Consider the following 15,628-nt stretch of genomic DNA (forward strand, 5'->3'; position numbering starts at 1 on the left):
GCCCCATTGGGGCTAAATGACAAATTCGAACTAGCATGTTTCCTCTGATCGTTTTTGCATACTGTCATCTTTGTGTACAACTGGCATCTCTCTGCTTGGTACTCTATTGCTTATATTGTTTATTATGTTAAATATCAATTAATTGCTGTTTATAATTTTTTCCAGTAATTCATGTACAGTGTTCAAAGAGTCGTATAATGTCAAGATACATTGTTTTTTATTTTTTATTTTTTATTTTTTGAATTTATTTTTTGAATTTGTCAACTTTATTGCACAGCATCAGCTTGTTTTCCATTTGATGATATTTTCTTATTGAAATACGTTATTTCTGTACCGCTCATTGCACTACAAATGGTAGCGATAGTTTAGCAATTGACTTTTAGCCATAACTCGTATGTTTATTTACATCTTTCGTGTTATTCATCTTTCAATATGGCTGCGGTGGTTCTCCGATGTAGTCCTCTTTCGATTGCTTTTATTTTTATTTATAAACTCGCATGTTCCACATCACGAAGCACCTCTCATTTCGGTGAAGGCGATACTTTTGGTGACGGACTGTTAGTTTCAAAACTAAGGGTAAGCTACTGACGTTTTTCTTTTATGCACCAGTATGGAGCACGAAGTAAATCTTCCCGAGTCACTTATGTATTTGCGTGTTCTTTTCGTATTTCAGTAATTTGGTTTCCGTTGAGTAACTGCCGCACTCAGCACCGATTCGTGTTGGTAAGACCACCTTTAACACACTTGGTTTTCCGAGTCGTGCACTCTTCAAGGTTTATACTAACGTTGTTTAATCTCACCCTGCCTCACATTCAGGCTCCCCATTATTTGTACATGAAGATCGGGCACGCATTGAACAGCGTGGTTATTACCATTTCCTGGTACGATATCAGCTATTGTTGGTGTTCATTTTATCGTCGTGCATGAAGCTGGGAGAGGGCATTTCTTTATTTTGACACTTTATTTTGATACTTGACGCTCAGTCGCACAGCACTCGTGGTGATAGGAATCTTTAATCTACTTGACAGTTATATTTTTATAATTTTCTTTGTTTTTCATTCTTGACATCCTGACACTTTCACTGCTATGTTCTTAAAACAAGGCACGAGTCCTGCCGAATTAATGAGCCTTAATTGTTAACTCCATAATGCCTGTATCAGTTGTGTGTATAGACAGGTTTAACAATTTTGTACATTGCTGTCATTTATGTTTTGTAGATTCCCCTGACGAAGGGCTTTGCGTTATCAGCCCGAAATGCATTGGGAAATTGTGAAATTGCGACCATATATTTGAAAATGTGATCAATACAGTGGGATTTTGCTGCAACAAGCTATGAACTTTGATCTTTTGTGACAGTAAAGAAAGAACTGTTTCACAATCAACAAACGACTGTTTTTGGATTTCGTTTGATTCATTGATAAATGTTTTGGTTCAAAGATAACAGTGAGATACATGTGATATATGTGATTGAATAACTTTTGAAAAACGTACACTGGATAGTGTATTTTTGTAGTGCACTAGGTACCTCCAGACACACCTCTGGTTATCTGTAGTATGAGCGTCTGTTTGAGCAGTACATACCACTTAATGCTTATGTCATGAAAAGGTCAGGGGATCCTACAGTGAAAGGCATGAGAGTTGAGATGGCCCAATGGGACCTTGTCAAAAGCCTGACAGAGATGCTACTTCCTTTTGAGGTCTTCACCCGTGAAGTGAGCTGGGAGGACTGTACTATGGGCCAAGCTATCCCATTGTTGTACATGCTAGAGCAAGAGCTGAAGGAGGTGGCAGAAATGTACGTAGGTGTGGATGACAAAGTAGACGCACATTCTTTGGCAGACACCTTATCCGCTCGCTTATCTCACAATACAAGGATTCAAAATAACATTCTGTCAGATCCACATTACATTACTGCCTCAATTTTGGATCCACGTTACAAATTATTGCTGCGCAGTAATGAAGTCATTCCTTTTTCAGAAGTGAATGTTGCCCAGTACAAAACTTTGATAGCTGAGGAAGCCACTGAGTTTGAAAACGAAAGGATCTTCATTAAAGGCCCGCCCCTCCAGGGCAAAAAAAGTACTGCAGGGCACCCAGAACGAAGTTCTACTTCAGAAGCCAAGAGCAGTGCGTTTGCCTCCCAGCAGTCAACACTGCCAGCAGCAATAACATCAACAGCACCAACAGGATCATCAGACACATTTACAAAAACGGCAGGTGATTGGTTTCTACGGAAAGGGTATTGCACATCAATGACTGATGCAAAGGCAAAAGAGGCCCAGGAAATCGGAGCACCCCTGAACATTGAGCGGATGGTTCAAGCCTATCTAGATGACACAACAGAGGTCTACATGGAGCAAAGCCCATTGGTGTATTGGTATGGGAAAAGAAGCCAATGGCCAGTACTCAGCAGGCTGGCGATAAAGTATGTGGCTTGCCCTGTTGCAAGTGTCTCTTCAGAGCGTGTTTTCAGTGCTGCTGGTGCCATTGTTACTGTCAAAAGGACCAGTCTCTCGCCCAAAAGTGTTGAGAGGTTAACCATGATCAAAATGAATCAACACTTTATACCACCGGAGTACAAAATACGTGAATCACAGGAGGAAGAGGAGAGTGACTTTGATGACATAAGTAGTGGATTGTTAGACGTACTGCTGTCCGAACCACCAGAGTTTGAGGACGAGCTCCTCTTCCCTGACAACTAGGCTTTAAAATTGTTCTCCCTTCCTTTATTTGTGTGTGACTGTGTGTATCTGTTTTTCTGGTTCAAAATCTACATTCACAACAAAGCCATCAACAGTCTCCTCTTTTTATTTCCCTATTGGAGTTGTACGTCTATGCATAACTGTCCACTCCACTCCTCAGGGTCCTGCTCCATGTTCCTTACTCTCCCTAAGTACATTTCAAGCAAGTCAGACATTGGATGGAGATGGAGAATAGTACAATACATGTTGCCTCTAACAGTCCCTCCATAAGAAGTGAAACGTGACTCCACCTATATTCCATTTTGTTTCCAATCCGAAAGAAACTCATCACTGACTGGCAGAAGGCTAGGCAGGCATCAGATCAGACAGCCAAAGAGAACACCAAGACAGGTAATGAGTGATTATTGTGAATGATGGTGGCATGCATTGCATTGGATGCTGGCTGACTACGAAGAATTGTGCATGCCATGAAGTAGAACTATACTAGTTTATCGACAAAGTACTAGTGACTCAGGTGTGGTGACAGTTAATGTTTCCTTGTTGTTTAATAATGACCACATTGTACTCCTACCACTGCAGGTGCCGGCCAATATCCGTTGCAATTTGGTAATATGGAATATATTATAAACTTAATCAGTCACTACAGACTGAGTTGGTGTTGGAGAATACGTACCACACGGTCACCATCATTGAGGATGCTGAGCATACTATCTTTGCACACAGTCAGTTGGATTGGAGAAAATTTATGGAATAACGGCGTTTCATGGGCTGACATAAAAGGTAAAAAGTTTGAACAAGAACCACAGCAGACCTAGGCTAGATGTCCGTGTAGTGGTGTGGACTGGAGTAGAGTGTAGTGGTATGACGGACAGTGGCGCATTGATTTAGTCACTTCATTGGGAAAATTCTAGGTTGCTGCAGTGCATTTGACATTTCTCTGGCTCGGTCAAAATGTAAGTAAGGGGTAGGGTGCCTGGCCTGTGCCACGGTTCTCCTGTTCTGTGGCTGTGCTGGCTCCTGAATCCTGTCCCGTTGTTGATGTACCTTAATGCTGTAGAGTAGACACACTATGTAGCCTATCCATGCTGCCTCAGTCTGAAAGTGTTCTCTCCAGAGTGTTGTCTTGCACTCCACTGTAATTGAGTTTATTGTTGTAAAGGCTGTAATTTTTCAATACCCTGTTTGTTTTTCCATCTACACTTACAGGCCGGCCTTTACCCTGTGCTACAGTGGGAGAAACGACTCACACGTACCTTACCAATACGCATCAGGCGTTTCATGGGCTGACATAAAAGGTAAAAAGTTTGAACAAGAACCACAGCAGACCTAGGCTAGATGTCCGTGTAGTGGTGTGGACTGGAGTAGAGTGTAGTGGTATGACGGACAGTGGCGCATTGATTTAGTCACTTCATTGGGAAAATTCTAGGTTGCTGCAGTGCATTTGACATTTCTCTGGCTCGGTCAAAATGTAAGTAAGGGGTAGGGTGCCTGGCCTGTGCCGCGGTTCTCCTGTTCTGTGGCTGTGCTGGCTCCTGAATCCTGTCCCGTTGTTGTTGTACCTTAATGCTGTAGAGTAGACACACTATGTAGCCTATCCAAGCTGCCTCAGTCTGAAAGTGTTCTCTCCAGAGTGTTGTCTTGCACTCCACTGTAATTGAGTTTATTGTTGTAAAGGCTGTAATTTTTCAATACCCCGTTTGTTTTTCCATCTACACTTACAGGCCGGCCTTTACCCTGTGCTACAGTGGGAGAAACGACTCACACGTACCTTACCAATACGCATCAGGCAGGCAGTGATACCCAAGATTGATGTGCGGAGTGTCCATGGAAGGGAGGACCAAGAAGAATGACGAGAATGATGCAACTCCTCATTTGGACCAGGATAATACAGTAACTTTAGTATCATCATTCGTCTTTACATTTATTTGCTTGCTTTTTTCTCTTTAATCATTACGACTGTGTGTTGTGGTTTGTTTGTTAACCCCTTCCATGCTCATGACGGAACGGTTCCGTCATGAGCATCGGTTGAGCTGTGCTCATGACGGAACCGTTCCGTCATGGCCCCGCCCGCGCTCGAACCCTTCAGCACCGCGGGGGAATTCCCGCCGCGCTGAAGGGGTTAATTGATCCAACTTTTTTTTAGTTTCCTTAGCTAGCTTGAAAAATAAAAGTAAGCCCGGTACAGCATGTAATTGGGTTCGGTCTGAGCTCTGAAGGCGTCAGACAGGCAAGGCAAATTTCAATTTCGTCCCTGACTGTACTGTCTCATTGGGTCATAGTAGTTATAGTACAACTCATTATCATTAACCATCAAGTTATCCTCCTCAGCATGCATGCATTTGCTTTCTCTCACTTCATACTTTGATTTCTTTGATAATGGATCATGGTCGTCTTACAAGATTGTGTTTTACTTTTGTTGTGTCCATGCATATTGTCTGTTTTTCTTTCTCAAACCTTTCCCAAAACCCCACTTCCCATCCAATCATCAATCCCTAACCCTCTTCCCCCGGGCTGTGTGATTTATATTGAGGTGTGATGTGATGACTATGTACACCAATTGATCACACGCTTGCTGGGGCAGATGTGGTGAAAGCAACACTAATTGAATTTCAACTAAGGCAGGGCAAGGATCTTCTTCTGCTTGACCACCCATGCTGTAGTTTACTTTGTGTTCTGTTCCACTCCTCCTCCCAGAGTCTCAGTCAAGTGACTTTCTCTTTCTTTTTTCAAACGCTATTGCCAGTGTCTACTACTACCACCACTATAATGGCATCTACTCCGTCAATTTGGGAAACCAACCATGCAGCCATCAGTGTGCCGAACTTCATCATCAATCACAGGTAAGATAAGTTTGGTGGGAGGTATGGACTAGGAGGAGAGACTGACAGTACTATGACAATTAAAAATAACTCAGTGAGGGGTACTGCATCTATCGGTTTGTGTGTTACAAAATCGGCAGATCTTTTAAATCAAACACTGGCTGTGGGCATGCAGCAGTACAGAAACAAAGTAAACAACCATGTAACTTACATTGAATTCGGAAAACTGTAACCCACCACAAAAAAGATTAACATCGTATAAATAAATAGTAAGTATATTTTTAATATCCCCTAACAAAAATAAACTATCCCGCTCTGACCTAACCCACCCCCCTCCCTAACCCCAACGAAACGAAACGAAAGTCCAAAGTCCCAAAGTCCGTTGAAATCCCCAACGCTTACAAACCCACCCACCAACAAAAGGAATTAAAAAAGGGGCAAACGACGAGGTCCTCTATTGTCGGCGGGCCTTAAGGTGTTTGTCCACCAGGATCTTTACCCGCTCCTCCATGTTCTCCTCCCAGCGGGCCATCCGGCGGAGCAGCTGGCGGCGAAATGCCCTAAAGTTGCTTCCAGGGTGGGGGGCAGCAGTGCTGGAAATAGAGGCGCGGCGGCGGGCGAATGCCGGACCACGGTGCCGTGAAAGTGGAGGCCGGGCCTGACTGGGGCCCGGGGCATTGGAGGAGGCTGCAGCTGCAGCCGCCTCCTCCTCCTCCTCCTCCTGAGCCACCAGCCGGCGATAATGCTCGCAGATGGCCTCCAGTTTCCGGCGCCGGGCCCTAGCGGCCAACTCCTTCCTTGATGGTTTAGTGGAAGGAGTATCATCTATATCAAGAAAGAAAAAGAACATGTTGGAGCCAATACTCTTAGCAAAACAGGAACACTAAAATCATTCAACACATAGTGTCACAGTATCACTAGCAAGCACAGTTCATAACATTTGGGATTTGGTGCTGGGGTAAGTATCTCTAATCCTACTTCCTTGGACTCTAACATTTGTGACCGTTTCAGACATTATTTATAAATATAATCGTACTATGTATGTACTCCGGTACACCAGTCGTGCTGTTCTTATCTGTAGTTTAGCCCAATTACATAACCTTGTTGTAGGTGGCATGCCAGGTCCATCAGCTAAGCTTGCGCCCAAGAGAAACAGATATGAGCCACATGATGCAGACTCACGTTAGTTTTATTTACTACTACTGTCTGCAGGTGGGGAAGCTCATCTTTTTGTCTGACGCCTTACGGCCGTTGGCACTGGTCATACTCTGTTACATGAGGGCAAATGGCATGCACAATTTCACTTACGCCCTGCCATGGGTACTACAAAAAGGCTGATTATTTATTTATCGGATCCAACGATCATTGCTTATATTCATATAGATATAGATGCTGCTAGTGCTAATACGATATACGACATCAGGTCGGTAGCGGTCGGTGGTGGGAGTGCTGCCGGTCGGTGACGTGGGAAGGTGCAGGGTGGGGATAGTAAACGATGGATTAAGGACATTCACAGGTAATTAAAGAATACATAAAAAAAACATTGCTGCACACAGTAGCACACACTGCATCGCATTCGGCGGTGCAGTGCGCACCTTGAAAATAGTTTTATTTATTTTTATGTTGATTACCTGTATTTGGCCGTAACAGTAATACACAGTTTACTCGCCAGTGCCACCCACCCGTCCCCTCCCCATGTCGCCGCCCGCCAACAATCCCACCACCAACCGCTACTGCAGAGGGTACTTTGCTTTCATTGCTTGTGTAACCAATATACATAAACATTAAACAACAGATAGGCCACCCTTTGCAGGCTGGCTGCCCCAATCGAAAATACATTAATAATAATAGGTAGGGAGTGGTCCCCAGAGTGGGAGGAAGGGGTTTCTGCTTGATAATATATGACGTGCTTGCAAACTACTGCAAGTGTACTGTATGCTCATAATACTACCTTGATTCCTCTAGGCTTTGCTACTGTCGCGCAGTTTCTGTTACATTTTCTTCAAAGTAAGAATCTCCAGTGACACTTTCCACCTATACTGTCTCTTGGTGATAGTACATCCAGGCATACATCCATTAAAGTAAACGTCTATCCTTTTGTATATATCTCTTAACAAACCTTAGTTGGTTTCACCAACAAACACCCATGCTTCTGCTCCTTCCTTCCTTGCCTTGGCTTTGAGTTTGAACCAAAAACACCGCTGATTCTTGCTATCTAGTACTATCCACCCATACTGTGTCGCCCACCCAGGCAGGCATTCTTTCACCTTCCACCCATCCTTCAACAACCCATGCATCTGATCTTATTACTATCAGACTCCTATACATGCTTCCAACAACATATCCTTCTCTGCCGGTCAGTCATATTGTTTATCTCACCCGTCCTTCCACCCTTAGTGCTTTCCCTCTATGTTCAACACATCCATGAAGGTCATCTGATCTGAGTTTGTCTTCTCCATTAAACATTCACAGCTGATTTTGGAGTCAAATAGAAGAGGCCATTGGTTACTCTACTCACGCTGGTAATGCTACGTAAAGGGTGTCTTCTTCAACCGTTGTATAATGTCGCACAGTACAGTGAAATAGTGAACACAGTTCCATCTAGCTGTAATGTCAAGAAGTAATGAATATAACTTACCGCCGCCGGCCACTGCTGCTGGATCCCCCCTGGGCCCTGTGTCTCCTGCAGGTGCCACCAGTTCGCCTGCCCCCTCCGGAATGGCCGCATCGCTGGCCCCGACGGCACTGGTGGATGGTAGTGTGCCTAGAAAAAAGCATCACAAATTTTTTAGATGCCTGTAAACCTCCCTCTATTTTAAGTGTTCACTTGGAACATTGAAAAAAAAGTTAATGCGATGCAACATACATCAGCACTAGACAGTAAGTACAGTCAGTAGACAGACACTAGTAGGATATGGTTCCACTTCCTAGGGTCATCTAGTCCTACTCTACTCTTTTGAAAGTTAGCCTGAGCCATGAGTAACCCTTTTAGATTCATCATGTCGACTACTACTCTTTTGGTGCATATTATACCTGCCAGCTTATTGACATGTGCAGTAGATGCCTTTAAGGCCGCTTGACTGTTGCGTACAAGTGAAGAGGTCGAAAAAAAAACAACATATTGACTTTGTTTAGTTTATATTGCTTAGCCATCACACATACATGTTACACTTTTTGGCATGACTGCAAAATGCTAGCATCATTCACCAGTATACTATCTAACGGCTAACTCGCAGCATTTTTCTCATATATCATAGGCGGAAGATTCCCTTCTACAAACCAGAGATTTACAGAGCATAGTGGATGCAAGATGATGTAACCAGTATTTCTACGTTCTACGGTGAGGGATCTTCCAGAATTATAAAGATCTTGGCTCTTGTTCTTGTTGTCAATCATGCACTTGTAAATGTTTACTGTTTTAATGTTAGGCTTTTTGCTGGCTTATTGACTTTGGCTGTCGTAAATTAAATTTCATATTAACGATGTACAGAGTTTGATACTTGTTTCAAATAAACCTTTTGAACTTACACATAGACTCTGTGGTATTTGGTGTGGTGGAGTGGACTTACACAAGTGTGTGAGCAAAATGGTGTTTGTTATTATGTTCTGGGTTGTCTCTGTCTCAGTCATCATCAACATTGTGTATCGTCTTCGTGGGGGGGTCGGGAGTGGGACCCTAATGTGAGACACTATAGCTAGTCTGTTAGGGGATCCTGGGTTCTTCGGACTGAGGTGTGATCAGTAAGATCCAACCTCCCATCAGCACCATCCTATTTTGTTGTGCATAGTTCTGTATGTGGCTCTGCAGAATCCTAGACAATAGTAGTATCATGTACTATCCGATCAAAAATACTAGTCAAATATCTGGTTGGGCATTTTGTTTGTGGTAATTGTCAAAGCCTCAACATTGAGAAGACTTGAAGAGGACAACCCAAAGGACAGGACCCAGTGGCTAGAGCTATTGGTCAATCAGAGTTTTATTGTTGCAAAGAAAACCTTCTATTAAAGAGTGGGCAACTGTGCAAGCTTCGCTACACACAGAGTAATAATAGTAATAGTAGTAGTAGTATTAGTAGCACAGAGAGTCATAGAAGAGGGAGTTGGACGCAACTTCGAGGCAGGGATAAACAGAATTAGTAAACAGATAGTCAAGGTCAAAGAAGTAAGCTTTTGTAAAAAAGAGATTCAGAAAGTGGAACCATAATTTAGAGTTTGGGGAAAAAAAGATGCAGTAACATAACATTTAGGGAAATATAAATGTCAATCTAACCAATGGAGGACTTACTGGGGCCAGCTGCAGGAGCCTCAGTAGAGGAGAGGTCCTGGGGTTCCCCTGCCGACTCCGACCCCGTCTTCTTGCCCCTGGGTGGTGCTGATGATCATGTAAAATATAATAAAGAAAGAGACCAACATTAAGGAGTGCTGTGAGAAAAATAATAAATCATTTGGAAAAACAATAAGTCAAAGAACATTTTAGGAAACAACAAGTGCAATAAAATTGACCTATCTAATCAGATGGATCGACTACTGGCTGCTTCCTAGTGCATTTACGGATCGTCTACTTATTTATGAACACTCCAGTGTTCCTTGATCATTCTGATTCCAAATACTAACAAAGCCTAGTAAGTACCACCTGACCTACACCACCTATTCCAGACGGGCCAATTGTTCACTAAGTCTGCACTTCAATTTTTTTCAGCCATCAAATGCATAGATGATGAGATGGAGGACACATGCATAGTTGCATACATTAGTGCATACATACAACAAATTGTGGGTTGGTTGCATAATGCTGATCTAGTTCTGCTACTGACTGACCATGCTAAGCCTACCACTCACTAAACAAAGTACAAAAGGTTCGACGGAGGACTGGGGTAAGCAGCACTCAGTGACAGAGGATGCGTCACGCAGACCGCATAAAACAATTAGTAACTACTACTAACAAACTAAACCTAGTATCCAATATCCATCCACCACTATTTCACAGTAGGACAATGGAAGGACTAGAGTCTCTCTAGCAAATCGCATTACCTAACTTCAGTTCTGTAAAGTAAACTCTTACATAATCAGCATCAGCACAAGCTAGCGCAAACTACGTTGCAAACAAGTAAGAGTACCACCGTGCACCTGGGTCCTTAAATCAAAGAACATTTTGCTTTTTGGAACGTAATTTACCAGCAACGCTTGGCACGCAGCAGTAATCTTGTTGTTCATCTAATTTAATATACACAATCAGTTACTCACCAAGCCCGATGACCTCGACACCTAGCAGGTCCAACAGGTCCTGCTCCCGGTCCAGGATGTCGGACCACCGGTGAGCTAGCTGGTTGTGGGTGCGCCGGATCCCAGTGCACCGGAACACGGCCCGGCGCACCTTCGCCCACCGACGGTGCCGCTCCTGGGTAGCGTACCCGGAGCCGGGCCTGCCGCCTGCTGCCAAGGTCAAGGGGAGGAGGCGCTGGATGAAGAAAACAAGAGCCGCCACCTCCTCCTCCCCAAACAGTTGCCGGGCCTGCACCCCTGCAGGACGCATTCTGCCGCAAGGCAGGCGGCGCTTCTCTGCGCCTGCAGGTCCCTTGCCCTTGGGACTTGGTGTGCCCTTGGCCATGGTTCTGGGGTGGGTGGGAGGCGGAAAAGAAAAGTCCGAAGGGGAAAAAAAGTTAGGGGGAAGAAGATAGAAAGAACTTTATAAAAGTAACAAAAACACAGTAAAAGTAGAAATAAAATGCAAAATATAAACTGAGGCAAACAGAGAGATAGATAATAACTAAAAAAAGTCAGGAAAAAGGCTTTAAAGACAAAGGATTGCTGTGATAAAGGGAGGATACAAAAGTAGGCCCAGAAACATGGCATAGAGTGAAAAACAAGATGGCCGCGCCCATTCGCGACCGCGTGGGTAAGTTCGCGCGATATTTCTCGCGAACAAGTACAATTTATCGCGAACAAGTAAAATGCGCTCCCGAACACGTCAATGCACATCGCGAACACGCTATCCGCGACCCGGAACAGGAAATAAGGCATCGCGAGCGGGCGGGACTATAGAAAAACAAGATGGCCGCACCCATTGGCGACCGCATGGGTAAGATCGCGAGATATATCCCCCGAGCATGCAAACAGTTCCCCAAACATGCTTACCGCGCTCGCGAACAAGAAAAAGCCATCGTGAACAGGTTGCCACAAGCAACTACGCAAGCTCGCGAAGCTTCGCGAAGGTCGCGTAGTGCAATGACATCTTCGCGAAGCGCGACTACGCGAACTACGCCCAGGGTTACAAAGAAGGCGGTGTGGCAATAGCCAGTGGGTATGTAACCTCCACGCACATTACCAAAGACACCTCACTCATGTTATTCACTGTGGCTACTGACAGTGACCCTCTGTGCTGTCACCATGCTGACCACTGTCACCCTGTCAATGGTGGAGGGCCAAGGCAAGGCAAGGCAAGCCGCACACAGCCATGGTGAGCTTCAAGTGCATGAGATCTCAGAGAGTTTAAAAGACTGAGCAAATTCAACTGCAGAAGTAATTCGCGAGGTGGTGACTTGTAATACACTCATGTTTGTGACCTGTGTCAATATGCAAAGCCGAAACCCATTCAGATGTCTGCTCCCTAGTGGCTCCAGCAGTCCCTGTTCTCAGGTCTTTCTCCACCACCTAACCAATATGAATGCTGGCAAAAGAACACATGCATGCAAATCCTCATCCCATTGGCTCCTAAGATACCAGTATGAAGCGTGGTAAATCTGACCAATGGCTGCAGCCTTGAGAAGGTACCCACCAGTCACTGTTTAACATGGAACCGTTCACCCAGGTCCACTTCCTGCCAGGACATGCGAGGAATAGCCCGAGCCAGACCGGGTTACCATGCTTCACACTGCGGCGTACAAAATTCTGGGAACGTGATAAAAGTGCAAGATGTTAATACTGGCAGACTGCACATTTTGATCTTTTTCATCATTAGACTTTATATTTCTAGAGTTACACATATCTGTTATGTTAAGGAGAAATATATTCTTAAATTAAAAAGGAAAGCAAAAATCTAAAGTGTCTAAAGATAATATGGCTATCATCAGAATGTGTTACAGCAAACAAATGATGGACGGAATGCTGACAATGCAAACATTCTCCCCCAGTCAAAAGATCTGGGCTAAATCCATGGTTCCTTTGCCCACTACGCCACCCAGTTTGGCCCAGCCATATGAAAATCAGTCTTGACCCTGTGCCCCATGGGAACAGTCCAGACCGAACTAACAGGCCAGGTCCTCCCTGAACCGGAAACAAGCATCCTGGGACCGGTTTCAGGGTATGTCACCCTTCTTCAGCAGGATAGCTTGATTCCAGTGGCACAGTGAGCAAGGGAGCCACGTCTGGGCATACCCATCCCACTTAGGGCAAAAAGTGTTACAGCAAACAAATGATGGACGGAATGCTGACAATGCAAACATTCTCCCCCAGTCAAAAAATCAGTTGACTGGGGGTGAGTGTTTGATTAGATCAACGCTCCGTCCATCATCCCCTTTGGTATCGCTTTGTTCGCACTAAGTTGGCAGGGTATGCCCAGACGTGGGTCCCTTGCTCACTTTTCCACTGGATTCAAGATAGGCTGGCTGATGAGGGTTATGAACACGAAACCGGTCCCAGGATGCTTGTTTCCGGTCCAGGGAAGACATGGCATGGTAGTTCGGGTTGGACTGTTCCCATGAGGCACAGGGTCAGACTGATTTGCATATGGCCATGTCGGAACTGGGGTGGCGGAGTGAGCTAAAGAATGATGATGGATTAAACCCAGATCAGTTGACTGGGGGTGAGTGCTTGCAATGTTCAACACTCTGTCCATCATCCCCTTTGGTTTTGCTATCATCAGAATGACAGTAATTTCAAATATGTGCGGCGCTGCAAAGGAGTAAAGGCATTTTTACTTTCTTCAACAGTCGTAATAGCATAACATACATTTTAATATATATTTATTTGCACATGTTCATAGCCTAAATTCATACTTTGGAACACTGTCACAGTTTTATGTTTCATTATTACTCTTTTGTTATTATTAATAATCATGTGATACATTACAGAGCCAGCTAAACATTGATTGTTGTGTCTACGACTTTACCACGTGCTTTCGATATCTGTAAATGTTGTCTTCCTATTCAAAAGCCAGCAATGAGGGAAACACTCATTGTTCAACTTCAGGAGGCAAGGTGATAAATGTAAATGTGAATTGCCTTACAGGGTGATCTGGTTTTTAAGCAAATTACAAGGTATTCTGAATGTGTGCCTTTAAGGGCCAGGGATACCTATGTTATCTTTCATATCTACATAAATGTCCTTGGATAAGGGAATTTACGTAAAATGTTACAAGGTACTTGAAAAGTTCTTGTAAATATAGAACACTCTTATTATTCAGGGCACTACAGCAATATTTGACTAGTGCCTGATAATGAAACAAAAAAACTAGGGCCATCCTCGTCGCAGTTCCAGTACACCACAACTAGGATGAACTCCCCCCACCCGTGTCACCTTAAGGATTGTGGGGGCCCTGGGCAATACCTATTTTGGGGGCCCCTGTTAATAACAGCTTTGAATATTATTACCCATTTCCTTCTAACTCATGTAGCAGAAAAGGATTGAGGGGCAAATCATCAAGGACCGGCGATAATAATCGCTAAGCGCACTTAGCGCTAGGATAATTATCGCAGGTTAACGTGGAATTTTATTGCTGAGATAGCGTGCTATTAGCAACGCTTATCTCAAAAGTGATAAAATTCCAAGCGCTAACTGCCAAATGTGAGATTATCGCTGGAAATCCAGCGATAATCTCACAAAGTTTGGCGATAGCTTGTTGATTGGGCTGGGCAGACTTAGCCATGATAATCACCTTACAGAGGATATCATGGCTAAGTCAGTTTTGAAGCAGGCGTAAGGAAAGTAGCGATAAAAAAGGTTATCGCTACTTTGCTTGTCGCTCTGCAGGTTAGCGTGCCCATTGATAATTGGAGAAATGTCGCTTAGTGACATTTGTCCAGTTATGTCAGGGCAGGAACGCCCACTTTGCATCTCATTAAAGATGCAAAGATGGGCATTGGGGGAAAGGGCGATAATGCAAGGATTCATGCGATAGTGTTACCTTGCTGATTAGGCGATAAAATTATCGCCGCTTGTCGTCCTAAAATGGACGCAAAAGCGGCAATAATTTTATATCGCCTCCTTGATGATATCCCCCTGAATTATGTTGATGACACTGGGGAGAGAGATTCAGAGATTATGGTGGGCAGAGACAGGGAGAGAGGCTTAAACAGAGAAATAGAAGAGATAGAGGTCAAATAGAGAGAAAGTTCCATTTCAAAAGGGGCCCCTTGGAAGGGGTTGGGGGAGGGGTTTCGGCAATTGCCCGCTTTGCCCATGCCTTAAACCATCTCTGAGACCACCTCAGTCTAGGTCATTGAGGCCACTGTCTCCAGTCCAGAACTTTTTACCCTCAAATCATTGTTCTCAGATGTGTTTGAATAATGTATTCATTGGAAGCAAAAAAAGACCCCAATACCCAGAATGCAGTAGGTGGTCCCAAGAAAATCCATGACTGGAAACAGTGTCTGTAATGCCCTTGAGGGAGTCAGTCACCCTAACCCCATCCAGGTCTGACATTCTGCAACAGCAGATCATCATATATGATAAATAACTGATTTAGTTTGAACTGTTACTTTTCTGCGACCTCCTGGTACCGTTTCCTGGATCACACCAGGATCTGCTAGTATGACCATCGGGGTGCGGATGCATTTCTGCAGGGGACACATCTCTACTCAATAGATGCTATGAGCCTAGACTGAAAATGTTGGATGATTTTATTACAAAATCTAGGCCCACGTAGATTTTGATTATTGGCCATTTCCATGTAAGCTAACTTTAAAACTATTTTCATTTAAATTTTGAAGCTTGAAGGATGTTGGTTATTTTTCATTCTCTAATGAAGTAAAAAGGGGTACAAGAGCCATGCATAAATCTCTGAGAAATACAATTAGCAACCCTAGCTGTTGCAAGAATTAAGAGTGTTTGCAGGTTTACACATCATTAGAATGTATACAATGGAAGAGAGCTGCACCAAGACATTCCCAG

General features: G+C 44.0%; 1 pseudogene; it reads right to left on the minus strand.

The window, feature by feature from the left end:
- Positions 1-15,628, minus strand: part of LOC146813032 (killer cell lectin-like receptor subfamily B member 1B allele C) — a 115,727-nt pseudogene that overhangs the window by 26,490 nt on the left and 73,609 nt on the right.

The sequence above is a fragment of the Triturus cristatus genome, chromosome 7 (genome assembly GCF_964204655.1).
Source record: "Triturus cristatus chromosome 7, aTriCri1.1, whole genome shotgun sequence".
NCBI lineage: Eukaryota > Metazoa > Chordata > Amphibia > Caudata > Salamandridae > Triturus > Triturus cristatus.